This window comes from Ailuropoda melanoleuca, chromosome X (assembly GCF_002007445.2).
Source record: "Ailuropoda melanoleuca isolate Jingjing chromosome X, ASM200744v2, whole genome shotgun sequence".
In the NCBI taxonomy this organism is placed as follows: domain Eukaryota; kingdom Metazoa; phylum Chordata; class Mammalia; order Carnivora; family Ursidae; genus Ailuropoda; species Ailuropoda melanoleuca.
The window spans coordinates 50,480,628-50,494,215 of NC_048238.1; positions in this window are offsets into that span (position 1 = coordinate 50,480,628).

Sequence of the window (13,588 nt, forward strand, 5' to 3'; positions counted from 1 at the left end):
CTGTTCATCTCCCTGCACTAGACTCGAAGCTCATCAGGGCAGGGATTTTGTCTTGTTCACTGCTTAGAGCAGCACCTGGCACTGAGTAGAAGCTTCATTACCTCTTTGTTGAGAGCCCTTAGCACAGCTGTCCAGTGTGATGGCAAGAGGTGTGGAAGCAAGCACACAGGCTCTGGAATCGGACTGAGTTCATATTCTGGTTCTGTTGCCTAGTAGCTGAAGGGCATCGGGCAAGTTTCTTCACCTTACCATGCCTCAGTCTTCCCATCTCTAAAATGGACAAAACCCCAGTTCCCACCTAGCTGCAGCCCAGAGCAAGGAGCTGAACACTGCCATCCCTCTCACGAGGAGCCAGTGGGCTCATATGGCCCTGGACTCTTCCTGCAAGCAGCTCCCTGCCCTTCTCCATACCTTCTGTCAGGAAGCTTCTGCTATCCTTCAGCCCTTTGAAATGAAGGAGCATATTGTGCACAGTGCTATTCTCCAACCACCGCTTCTAAAGCATATATCTCAGGCAGACTGTTTGCAGTTCATAAGACAGTCAGTTAAAGCTCCTGGTTTCCCCTGGCAGCATTTCTTCTTTCTCCAAAATGTTCTATGCCAGGATAGAAAGGCCCATCTGAGAGCCTACAGTTGCTCTCAACTCACTTGGCCTTTAACACTTCCCCCAGCTTCAGATACAGGTCCCCAAAGAGGGCAAGGAACTTACCCTAGGTCTTATGGCAGACCAGGAATAGAAGGGAATTTCTGTCTCCCAGTCCGGTGCTCTTTTGCTTATGAAATCTCATTTACTGTCCCATCTAACTCCTCTCCCCCAAACTCAAGGGAAGCTTCGAACCATAGTGAAGAATGAATGTTATTTTTCAGACAGACTCAAAGGCAAGCTGGAAGAAAAGTGGCTATGGCAAGATGGAAATGGCTGTGAGGCCCTGCCTGGAGCTCAACTTTGTCCAGAGGAACTGAGTTTTCAGTAAAAGTGAGCACAAGTGTGTATCTTTGGGGCTGGCTCTAAGCAGGCTGCGTATCATTCCTCCAGGCTGTTTTCTGCCCAGACACGGCAGCCTTCATAGATCCTTCCACCCAAGAATTCAGATGTCGGTGTATGTTCTGGAGCAAGCGGTCCCCTATAGAATGTTCAAGCTTCTGCAGACTTCAAGTTTAGGTATACATGGAAATGTGCGTCTGTATAAAGACATTCATTCGTCTAGTCAACAGACATGTTTCCCTGCCAAGGGAAAGCCTGGGAGCGCCTGTCAGTGTTATTACTGTATTTTACCATACTTCAGGTTTGCCTGGTGACTTATAGTTTTAGAAATACTTCCTCATTCGTTTTATGCTTTCGTCTTTATAAAACCCATCTGAGGCCCACCTGGTGATTTCACTGTTATAAATGGGAAAACTGAGGCTCAAAGGCCAGAATGTACTTTCTGAAGATGAGAGTTAGTGGCAAAACCAGCACTAGAAGCCAGGTTTCCTGACTCCTGGTTCTCTGGGAACTCCATAGCACCAGGCCACCCCCTCCAGGCATAGGCTCCTATAGCCTCTCATGGGCAACTGTTTTAGTGTTTGAATATTCCTCACCTTTTTTAAATGTCTGATCTCAATCTCTATAGCTGGCATATGCAGTCCTGCTCTTCTGGTTCTGTCACCATGTAACATCAGAGTGTTTTGCCAAGAGAGGCCCAGGTTTTTCCCTGAAGGTATAGAAGGAAGAAGTAAGTGGGGAGGAGAATGGAGTGGTCCAGAAATGACTTCAGTGCTGGGGCAGCAAAGAGAAAATGAATGTACTTGCTGCAACTGTATCCCCACCATGTGCTCCCCTCTCTGGCTGGCATTCCAGGGGTTTGCTAAGACCTTTGGAAGATGTTTTCATTCAGAGAGAGAGCGCGAGCAATCCCTGTGGAGTTCAGCAGTCTGCACTCAGATGATCTGGTCTGATGACTCCAGAATGTTTGTTTCTCAGGAAAAGTCGAGGCCCAGCGTACCCTGATGGAAGGTGCTGCCCACCCAATTTCACAGCTCCACCTACCTTCCTGGATGTCCCCCCTTCTGCAAAGTGACCAGAAAGATATAACTTCACTGTCTCATTAGTTGATCTCTAGGCAACCTTGCCCAGAGCTAAGCCAGAGGCCCACACCCTTTAGTTTCTGTTCAGCCCACCCAATCTGAACCTGACTACTAGGCCTCAGAGGCTGGGCTCCCTAACCTCTCCCTTAAAGCTCACTTCTTCCAGAGAGCCTTCCTTGATTAGCTCCATTTTGCTCCTCACCCCCTCCCTGAGCTTCATTCTTTCACCCTTTCTACCCTTCTCTCTACCCCAGGTGGTCAGGAGGCTGTTGACCCTTAGGGACAACATCACTTGGCCTCCCTTGCCCTCTGACTCCCCGGTGGATTCAGTCAATGGGAGGCACCTGCAAGGGTTGGGGGGGGGATAGAAAGAAATCAAGATGTTTCTTCTCTACTTCCCCTCTGTGGGTGCACCTTCTTCTGATAGAACGAACCCTCCTGTTGGTGACCACCTTTCTATGACTCAAACTCTCTGAGACAGCAAACAGGTCAGCCTCTCATCCGGTTGTGGACTAGGGCAACCAGTCTCTGCTCTCCTGGGGGGAAGGAAAGCAGAAGAGAACAATCAGGGACTTATTGGTAAAGGCTTAGAAGAGGGCTGTGAGCAGACAGGAAGTGTTCTTGAGGTTGTTGTGACTAGGGGAAGGAAATCTCTGGCAGAACTTGTTCATTTCGGGGGACCCTTGACTGGCTAGGGTAGACTCTGCTCTCTCTTTTCTCCCTCTCTCCCTTCCTTCCTTTCTCTCTTAGTCTCCTGCCTACCTCCTTCCCTCACAATCCCTTTGCTCTCACATAGTCACACATGTACTCATTCACATAGTCTCTCTCTCTCTCTCTCTCTCTCACACACACACACACACACACACACACACACACACACTTACTTAGTGGGCCTGTCTGAATTGCTGTAAAAGCCCAGCTTTCTTCCTTTGTCCTCCTCCAGGTCGGACATCTACCTCTCCAGCCTTGGAGAAGAACTTGGGAAGTCAGGTCTGGCTATGGCCCAACAGTCTCAGCTTAGCCCTAGGACACTGCCAGAGTATTTGTTTCTTGGAAAGTCAGGAAATAGTTACTCCTGAGAGGGAGAAAGAGGTATTAGAGGGCTTTCCTGCTCTCAGGTGTCAGACACTCACCCTGTCTTCCCTAGGCCTCAGCAGGCAAGGCAAAGTCAAATAGCTGGAAAAGGCTTGGCTGGCTCAGCTATCCCCAGGCCCTACCCTTCCCAGCCTGACCTCACTAGGAGAGTTGGAGGTAGGAGGTCATTTTTTTTCATCCAACAAATAGTTTTGATCTGAGAGGCCAAACAGAGGATGGTGAAGCAGCCCACAGTTTAGCAGCTGCAGGAGGCCACTGTCACCCTCAGGCTGGAGGAACAATGGGAAGAGGTGGTAGTACTGGAGCCCAGCAGCTGGGTAATTCAATGGGAACTAGAACCACAGAGAGCTGACTGGTGAGAGATGGAGCACAGAGGAGACACAGCTGCTGCCAAAGCCAGCCTCCAAAGCAGGACCAGAGATGGAGAAAGACTTATTTCCCCTTGCCTCCTATCTTCCACCAGTGCTTCCCATTGGCCAAACCCAACATAGAACAGAGGGAGGGAAGGGCCAGAGACAAGATATGAATATAAACTGACAAATGACAGACACAAAAGGTTGGTATCACCACCCAGGTAAAGAATGTTGGTGGCCTGAGCTAGGTGGACTAAGTCATTGCTTGCAACTCCCTGCCCCTGAACATCACCAATTTCCAGCAGCCCATCCCAGGGATAAGCCTCCTTGAGTCTCTGATGGTCAGGGTATGTGTGATAGGATTAAGGAACAGAGCACAAAAGAGCCTCCAGTTACAGGCTGTCACATTTCTAGGAGACCAAATCCCAGAGCAGAGGTTTCAGGTACTCAGGCTACCACTGCTTCCCTTCCACCAAATCTCCGAAGTACTAATTGTTCCCATCTCTATTGGACATCAGGAAAATTCCAGAATTCTCAGTCTTTTCTAGGGGAGTCTGCACTATGACTTTGTTAATCTGATGTTCCTAGAACACAGCTCTAGCTCATGACACTCCTTGACTCGAGAACCACCAGTGGCTCCCCACCACCTGCAGGAGAAAGTCAAAGTTTAGCCTGTAGACATCCATGATTATCTAGGAACTGGCTCAAATCTACCTCCCCAAGTTCATCTCCCCTCTTCTATTAAATATGCTAATTGCTATTTATTGAGATGTCTACTATGAGCTGGATGTTATTTTAAGAGCTCTACGTGTATTATCCCATCAAATTCCTATAATATCCTCATACAGAAGGTTCTAAAACTATCCTAATGTTGTAGATGAGGAAACTGAGGCCCAGAGAAGTAAGGTAAAATTTCCATGATTACACAGCTGTGAGAGACAGAATTGTAGCCTCTATCCCTAACTGATGCTTTACTCAGGTTTTACCCACTAGGCTAGCATCTTTGGATTGTCTTTTTCACTTCCTTTCCCTTGTTTGATTTAGCTGAAATTCTATGGTATCCAATGTCTCATGGGAAGGCATTCTTGGTTCTTTCCATTTATAGTGCTTTGAACATTACAGCTCTGTGAGCAGGAACTCTCTTGACTCTCATGTGGCATCATAAACAAAGCCTGGTCTTCCAATTTAGACCAACCTCACTGTGAAAGTTATGACCTTGGGCAAGTCACCTGACCTTAATAAGCAGCCTGTTTCCTCATCCCTAATATGGAGCTAATGATAATTTAGAGCTTCCAAGGTGGCTGGAGACATTAAGCGGGGCCGTGAATAAAAACGAGGCCTCTGAGAGTGGAAGTAGACTCTCTTGGCTGGCTGGTTTCCTTATCATGTTCATTGATCTGCTCTCTTAGGGAATTAGGCTACAGGTTGGGGAGGCAAAGATCCTTCTTCGAATGGCTCTTCTTGAAGAAAGGAAGTGAAATGGCTGATCACGTTGACCCCTCCACATGTGGCCCTGTATTCTATGCTCCTTACCCTATCTTCTGCATTTTGATGGCTACCCTTGGGGCGGTGTCATTATCCTCCTGTCACAGATGAGAATGCCAAGGCCTTATAAAAAGAAGTGAGAGTGAAAACAGACCAGCCTGAGGCTCAGGCCCTTGCTCTGAGGAACAGGCCCTAGTGGATTGTAGGGAAAGCTGTTCTATAACCTCAGAAAGGTCCAGTCCTTCCTACTTTCCAGAGTGTTGGTCTAGAAGAGGCACCGTCTGCCAGCCATGGATGGTGGTACCATTGTGTCTGGTGAGCTTTGCTTTATAGACTGCACATGTCTTTGAAGCACCCCCTAGAATTCAGCCACTTACCGAATACTCCCTAGAGGACACCACCCATAATACCAGCAAAGCTCTCCACGCAGACAGATATTCACAAACCATAAAGATGTTTCAAAACAATTTATAAAGGAATAATACATCCAGCTTAGGCTGAATGGGGTTGACCTTGGATGTAGGGCCCAGAGTGTGAGCCACTACAAATCTGGCAGCACAGTTGGGCCATGTATTCATCTCTCTGGCCCTATCCACATTCTCCAGCTTCTAATTTGTATATAATTTGTATGTTTTTACTTCCTGTAGCAGATATTTCTAGAATTCCAGCCTGTGGCAGCTGTGACCATGAAAAGCTGAGACAGAATGCAAAGAAGAAACCAAATAGGGAAAAAAAAATTCCCACCTACAACCTGATTTCTTTCAGATCCTGGACCTGTGCGCCGGTGCTTATTGCTTGTCTGCAATCTGTTCTCACTGGCTGCCTGTGCTTACTAGCTTCTTTCCTAGAATACTGTGTTCTTCTGTGTGCTTTTCTCTTATCCTCTGGAAAACTTCACACAGCCTGGGCACTTGAAATATATATGGACTGGACTGATAAATCACCCAATATCTGTAACAGTCATCCCTTGCCCATATGTATGTTCTGCATTTAACAGTTTGGAAAATGTTTGCACCTAAATTATCTTATTTGACCCCCCTAGATACACAAAGAGGTGCCATGAGAGAGAGATGGTAAGTGTAATGCACACTGGACAGGGGTGCAGGAGTCCCAAGTGCAAGTCCTGGCATGGCTACTTACTCATTCTATGGCCTTAAGAAACTTTTCTCCTTAACTATAGAATGAGGGGATTGAATCAGATTGGGAATATAAATTTACCCAGTAAGCAGTGGCTACTTGGATCACTACCTGGAGATAGACTCTGAAGACATTTGGGCTAAAGGAGAAAGAGTGAATCAGCAATGTCTGCCGTGGGTGAGGGAGAGGGGAGCAATAGCATTCATACCACCCATTTACCCTCTTTGGATTAGAGGGTATTTAATTTAAGAGCTCATTCCAGTTCTGAGAATTTTGTGTTTTCATGTACTTTATCCTAGAGGTCATTCAGTGAGCTGAAGGCAGAGTTGGGACTAAACCCATTCCTCTACCCAGTGTGCTTTTTATCTTCCCTTCCAAGCTCCATTGAGGCACCGAATTCATAATTTACTTTAGTCTTAGGTGTCAGATTGAGATTTGCTGAGTATTCACTTTGTAGCTTGGAGAAAGCCACTTCCCCAAATGTTGTTTTCAAGGTACATTCATGTTGTAGCCTTGATCAGTACTTTAATATTACATGTATTTAATGGATAAAATTTGGAAAGAAATGACAGTACAGTGAAGAGAATAAAAATCATATAACTCTGCCATCCAGGGTAATCAGTGTACACATTTTGGTGTACTTTCCAGTCTTTTATATCTATCTACATCTATAACTTAAGCATTTTATTTATATATTTTTATATATGTAAATTTTTTAAATATATGAAAAATATATATTGCAAGCTGTGGGTGAGCTGTAATTTATTTAAACAATTACCTATTGTTGGGTGTTTAGGGTGTTTCCAATTTATCTAAAACTGCCAAGTTTTAAACAGGCAGAGAGTCTCCTTAGTGTGAGATAGCTTCAGGGTAGCCCAGAACAGAGGCAGGGGAATGGTGGAGATGTTTTTCTTGTGCTAAATACCCTCTCTGAGGGAATGTCTTCTTTTCTGTTCTCCCTGGGAAATTTATTTCAGCAATGGTTGGGATTATTTTTGTTTGCTCTCTGAGCTGACACACTATTCCTCCAAGTTCTCAAGTGGCTCTTCAACCAAATCCAGGCTGCTTATAGTTTTGGCCTTCGTGGTGATAAATCCCCATTCCTGGCTTAACCACCCACTGTGGCAGCTGCCAAGAAGCAGTCTTCACCAGGATCCACAAATTAGATTTAGGGGTGTCTTCCAGGGTCCAATGGGCAACCAGAACTGCCAAGATCTTTCTAGAGATGGTGTGGGGGAGGAGGGTGGGGACAGCTGAAGCCAGGGACTACAGGGGCAAGAATGTCTCAAGGGTGCCTGTGAGGTGGGTGGCCTAACCTGTGGAGTCAAAAGACTCCATGAGCAGGGCCCCCCTGTGAGCTTCTGCTGGAGAAAACTGGGGGGAGGCAGAGACAGGAGAACCGGTCAGGACAGGTGGATGTTCCTCTGCAAGGTGGAAATAAAAGGTGGAAACAAAGACAGAGAATACCAATGATTTCTCATACTCTTTCTGAAGTACACCAACTGACATTGCCTTCCCCTTCCCAACAACTGTCCTTAGGAGCTAGACAGGGCAAGGGTCATGGTGCTATTTGAAACATAAGGAAAACGAAGCTCAGAGAAGTGAAGTAACTTATGCAGGGAGGAGAACCCATCACCCATTCACTTGATGAACAGGGTCAGACACTGCTGGACACATAATACAGTTCAATCTTTATACTTTACTGGGCAACAGCATTGTGACAGAAGTGGTAGGCCAGAGAGATGTGGTCTCTACCCTCAAGAAGAAGCTCTTCTGGCTGTAAGCACCTTGACCATCAGGTTAGCTGCTTGTACAGGCTGCTCTGCCCAGTCTCTGGCAGGGAATGTATATGAGGGTGCTAAGCAGGGTCCCTAGGACTTTTGGAGGCCTGCCAGAGGATTCTAGCCCTCCATACCTCTATGTTTCCAGACTGAGTGACAGACCATTCCCTTGGACCAATACCATTCCCTTGAGATGGGATCTGAGCTGTGACAGCACAATCCAGTAGACAGGGGTACCCAAATGATATAGCAGAGGGTTCAGGTTTTTCCTCCTTCAAGAGTGTAAGCTCCCTGTGGCTGGGGATGTGCAAGCAGAAGCTATGAGAACACCTGCTGGGGATGCTACAGCATGGGCATCAGGGGCCAGTGGCAGTGGGCATGGAGTGGAACCAGTGGACTTCCGTATCTTTTCTTGCTTTGAGAGCTGAAATTTGGAGATTTTGCGCAGTTCTTTTCCAGAGATGACCCCACAGAGATCTGCCATAGACAGATAGTGGGGCACAATTCCCCATCCAGGTCAACAAAGTTCCCCTGGGGCTACTGAGTAGTCTCTGAGAGACCCCTTGGAATCCCTGCCATTCTTCTTACTTGCCCCATGCACTTGAGTCCCCACCCTCAATGTAACCTTAGTTGCTAGGTAACAAGTGGGCCTTGGACATAAAACCCAGACCTCACTGTGGTTTGGCATCTGCCTGGAGGAGGTGGGAGATGCTGGGGATCAGGTAGCACATTTTCTGCCTCCTGATGTATGCTTGCTCCCAGCACGGGGTGGCCGAGCCATGATCCTCACTCCTACTGACCCATCTGGAGTCTTAGTGTCTGAAGTTCTAGGTAGAAGATGTATATCTAGGCAGGAGTTTCCCAGGGAAGGGACTAGTGAGAGAAGGAGGGAAGAAAGGAGGAGGGGAGGGAGGGGGTGGAGGGGAAGGGTAAGGGAGAGAAGAAACTTTTATCGAATTTCACCTATGTGCCAGATGCCATATTAGACACCAAAGGAAACACGTTTTAATGGAAAGAGCAAAGACTTTTAGAATTAGCCATTCATTCATTTATTCATTCATTCATAATTTTATCCATTTATTTAACATGTGTTTATTGAGCCTACTATGCATCAGGCATTGTGCTAGATACTGGGGTTATACAGTGAAAAGCCATGATCTCTGACCTCATGAAACTACAGTCTACTGGGAGAGACAGACATAAAACAAATCATTCCCCCAATAGATTTCAAATTATAAAGTGTGATAAACGCTCTGAAAAAAAAAATAGAGAGGCTTTGAGAGTATATAGCAAGGGAAGCACAATTCAGATTGGTGGGGAGGGGAGTGTCAAAGAAATCCCCTATGAGGAAAAGGCCCTAAAATGAGACCTAAAGGAAGAGTAGGAATTGCCAAATTAAGAGTCAAGGGAAAAATGTTCCAGATATAGGGACTACTTCAAGCTAGGCTCTCAAAATGGGGAAGATACCAGATTGCTTAAAAAATTAGAAGGAGACTAGCATGACTGGGGCAAAGAAGTTGAGCCACCTTGCGGGATTTGTTCCTTCCTAATACCCTTCCAGGTACCCAAGGGTCATGGACTGTGGGCCCCACTTGAAAGGAAGAATGAGGCCTGTGGAGGAAACTGGCTGCTCAGTTCCTGTGGAAATAGTAGCCTGTCAAGCTTCCCCAGGCCTGAGCCCAGCTTTGTCTTTCATCAAGCAACCCAGCATGGTATAGGAAGGCTTAGTGGGGCATTCTTTAACCTGGAAGGGGCCTAAGCCAGCCTGGCTATCTCCACCTTCTTCTTAAATATCTTCTTCTAGTGCCCCCACCCCAAATATTTTCTGAGTGCCTGCTCTGTGCCAGGCCTTTGCTGGGTGCTGAGGATCTTGAGATGAACTTAACAGTTTCTCCCTCAATGACTGGGAGACAGGCATACAGAAACAATTACATTTATCATCAGGAAGTCTTCAGTATCTAATCTCTCCTGCTGCATTCTGTAATGATGTCACCCCAGATTCCTTTATATAAGCCCTCCCTCAGTTTCCTGACATAACCTTGGTAGGCTGTGGTAGAAGCTTCAGCCATCAAGTTAAACTTCTGCTGCTGTCCTCTGCTCACCAGGAGTGAGGACTTCCAATTTCCCTCTGGCTTTTCTGTCTCCACTTCTATCTCCCAGCACCCAAAACTCAACAAGAAAGTATTTATGTGAGCCTGAGCTACTGGCAGGGGTGGGGTGTGGTGAGGTTCACCAGAAGCCTGTGCACTCCTACCCTCCAAGATTAGGGAGTAGAAAGGGACACTGGACTTGGACTTATTCCAGGAGTGCAGGTAGAAGACACCCTGGGATCCTGAGGGATTTGGTGGCAAGAGTCACAGAGATAGACTGAACAGGCAGAGAGAGGCCCGAGTCTCCCACCCCTCCCACCCCAAACCATGTCAACTACTAGCTGTCTCACAGGAGGAGTCTCAGCCATTCTTCCTGGGAGGCACAGGAGGAGAGAAGTCAAGCTCAGTGATAGAGAGCGGAGGCTTGAGAACCAGTGAGCCAGAGGTTGAATCTGTGCCAGGTGTGAGATTGTGATAGGCATCACTGACATTCATCAATAGCAAGCTCTTTTTGCATTTCTAGGTATGCAGAGGATTATACGTCCCCACTTGCTTGAAGTTAGATGTGAACATGTGACTAGTTCTGGCCAAAGAAGTGAGGATAGAACTGACAGGGGTCACATCTGAATCTAAACATTTAATGGCACATCTTCAACTGTCCACCTTTGTCTTCCATAGTTTTTGCAATGGCAGAAGCCCAGTTGGAGATGGTGGTGTCACTGTCCTAAGATGGTGATTGCTCCCCTAGCCTGGGTCCTAGAACCCTCCTGTTGACCCACAATGAACATATAAGATGAGTGAGAGTAAACTTTCTTTATAAGTCTCTGAGATTTAGGTGATGTTTATTAGTGCAGTGTAATCTGGCCTGTACTGCCCCAAACGGGAATTATGGGCAAGTTACTTAACCTCTCTGTGCCTCAGTTTCCTCATTTGTAAAATTAGAGTCATAAAGATCCCAATCTTCTATAAGGATTAAGTGGGTCATACATAAGGGCTTAGAGCAGTCTGGGACATATAATAAACCATCTAATCAATGTTAGATTTATTACTCTGATCTCCTACCTGGAAAATATCTTCATCTTGATTGGATTAAGCAGACAGATAAAGAAACAATTAGGGATGACAGAGACTTTACAGTTTTCTGGTTCCACCCTTATTTTTGTTGGGGCTTTCTTTCTCCTTTTTTTAATGTTTTTTTATTATATTATGTTAGTCACCATACAGTACATCCCTGATTTTCTATGTAAAGTTCGATGATTCATTAGTTGCATATAACACCCAGTGTACCATGCAATTCTGTGCAGCATCCTTGTCAAGTGCTATTCAGCACTTCTGGAGGTCCTGGTACCGGTAGCAGTGGCAGAGCCTCAACGTGTTCATAGATACTTTCCCTCTCCCCACCTCTAGTGCATCTATATTAGGGGTAGCACTCAGACCTGGGATTCCTGCTTCCTTGTTTGGTGTATGTTTTATGACACTGACAAAATGCAGGGCACCAGTTTCTGTTGTCAGTGATATAGTCATGGAGGAAAGGAGCTGGGGGACTTTCCTCTCAAGCTGCTTGGAAATCATATCATCCCCACCTCCACACAGTCCTCTGGCCCATGCTGTCATTAGACTTCCCTCAAAGACACCTCTTAGAACATGCTTCCTGGGCTCTGACCAAATCCCTCAGTTGTTCTCCTTTCCACTTATGTCTTCTTTGAAAGGGGCTTCCTACTGTCTTCCTCCATCAAGCCACTGTGTGTATTCTTCCCAGACTCACAAAAATTGGCTTTGTGCCTCTCCATTATTTGTGCTTCCTATGGTGTTCACAGCCCCCAAGCCCCCCCGCCAGGCTGAATTATAGCAGAGGCTGGGGACAAACAAAACTTGTTTGGCTCAAACATGGGAAGATCAAAGCATATTTGCACCTTGTGGGACCCTGTGGTCACACTCATGAGGTAACATCTGAGAGAAGTGGAGAGGCTGGACCCCAAATGTCACTCCCACCTGTCACTCACAGTGTCTCACTGCCATCATTTAGAATAATGTATTGCCTTGCAAGGAATCCAGGAAGGCTACTGTCCCTGTCCATGTAGATTAATTAAGGCAGCTGTCTGGTCTGGGAAACTCTTCATTGGAATCATCTGAGATGTATGTTAAAAATGCAGATTTCTGAGGTGGCTTCTTGGGGCTTGTCATCTGCTATTGGAAGAAGGGCTGCTAGCAGAAGGGAAGGAGCAAATTTTGAGCCTGGGTCCTTATGTCTCCCACCCTGAGGGCCACCCAGATCCCATCTACAACCTCTGCTTGTGACAACAACTTTGAGGTCTGAAGTCATAGATCATGTACAATTGAGTCTCTACTTTTCAGTAAAATGAGAGTGGGGGCTCCACAAGATTCAGGAAAGCAGTTGTAGTCTTTGGAAGCTACCTCATGCACTTCTGAGGAATAAGGACTCATAAGAGGACATGGGTTGACACTACAGCAAGAGGAGACCATGCTAGAGGTGGGACTGCTGGTCGGACAGCAGGAAGAATTCCTGGCAAAAAAACTTCCTCCTATTTGTGCACCGGTTTACAGTTTATAGAGTTCTTTCATATTCACACTCTTCTGTAAGCATCTCACAACACTGTGAAGTGGATACTAATTACTTCTATTTTACAGAATTAGCAGTTGGAGCTCAGAGAGATTAAGTAACTTGCTTATGATCACATAGCTACTAAGTAGTGGAGAAGAGAGTGGATTTTAGGTCTCCTGCTCCTCAGTGATAATTATAGATCATTCTGTGTCAGTTGGATGGATGCTGGCACAGATTTTAGGTCTTAGAGAGGCCACCACGTGGGTTAGATCCCTCAGAGGGTCCCTTATCCCCATTGTGATGTTTTCCTTCTCCCTAAGGAAGATCTGGAAGAGATGGACCCTAGTCCTTGTGGGTAATTTACCTTTACTGTTCTCCATTGGTCTCCCAGCTCTCAGAAGCCTCTGAACAAGTGTGTCATCCCTGGATGATCTCTGGATTGGCCAATAAGGTACCTACATCTCTGCTGTAATGGGGTACTGTTGGAGTAGAAATACCTGTCTCCATTATCCCCATGGGGTTGTCCCAATAGCTTACTTACTACTTGTTAGGTGATACTTGACCCAGTGAGAATGTATATGAGGCAGAGGTCAGCCTAGTAAAATGCCTATTTTGAAGCAGAAAAGCCAGAGTCAACTGAATAGCAACTCTCCGCTGAGAGAGTTTGGAAGAGGAAATTCCATAGCTCCTCTTTATGTCTTCATGGCAAGTAAACACCCTCTCCATTTGCTCAATATCTGAAGCAGCCCTTTTTGTGCTAGGAAGAATCCACTGTATGCACTCAAGTACCAGCCTGGGGTGCAGAAGTACTAGGTTCTGGTCCCCTTTCAACTATAAACTCACTGTGTGATCTTCTTGACAACTAACTTCCCCTTTCTGGGCTTTACATCCTAAGGGTATTTCTATTTAGTAGTTCAAAAGTCTCTGATGGGCCAGGGATGTACTGTATGGTGACTAACATAATATAATAAAAAATCATTAAAAAAATAAAACAACAACAACAACAAAAAAAAAAGT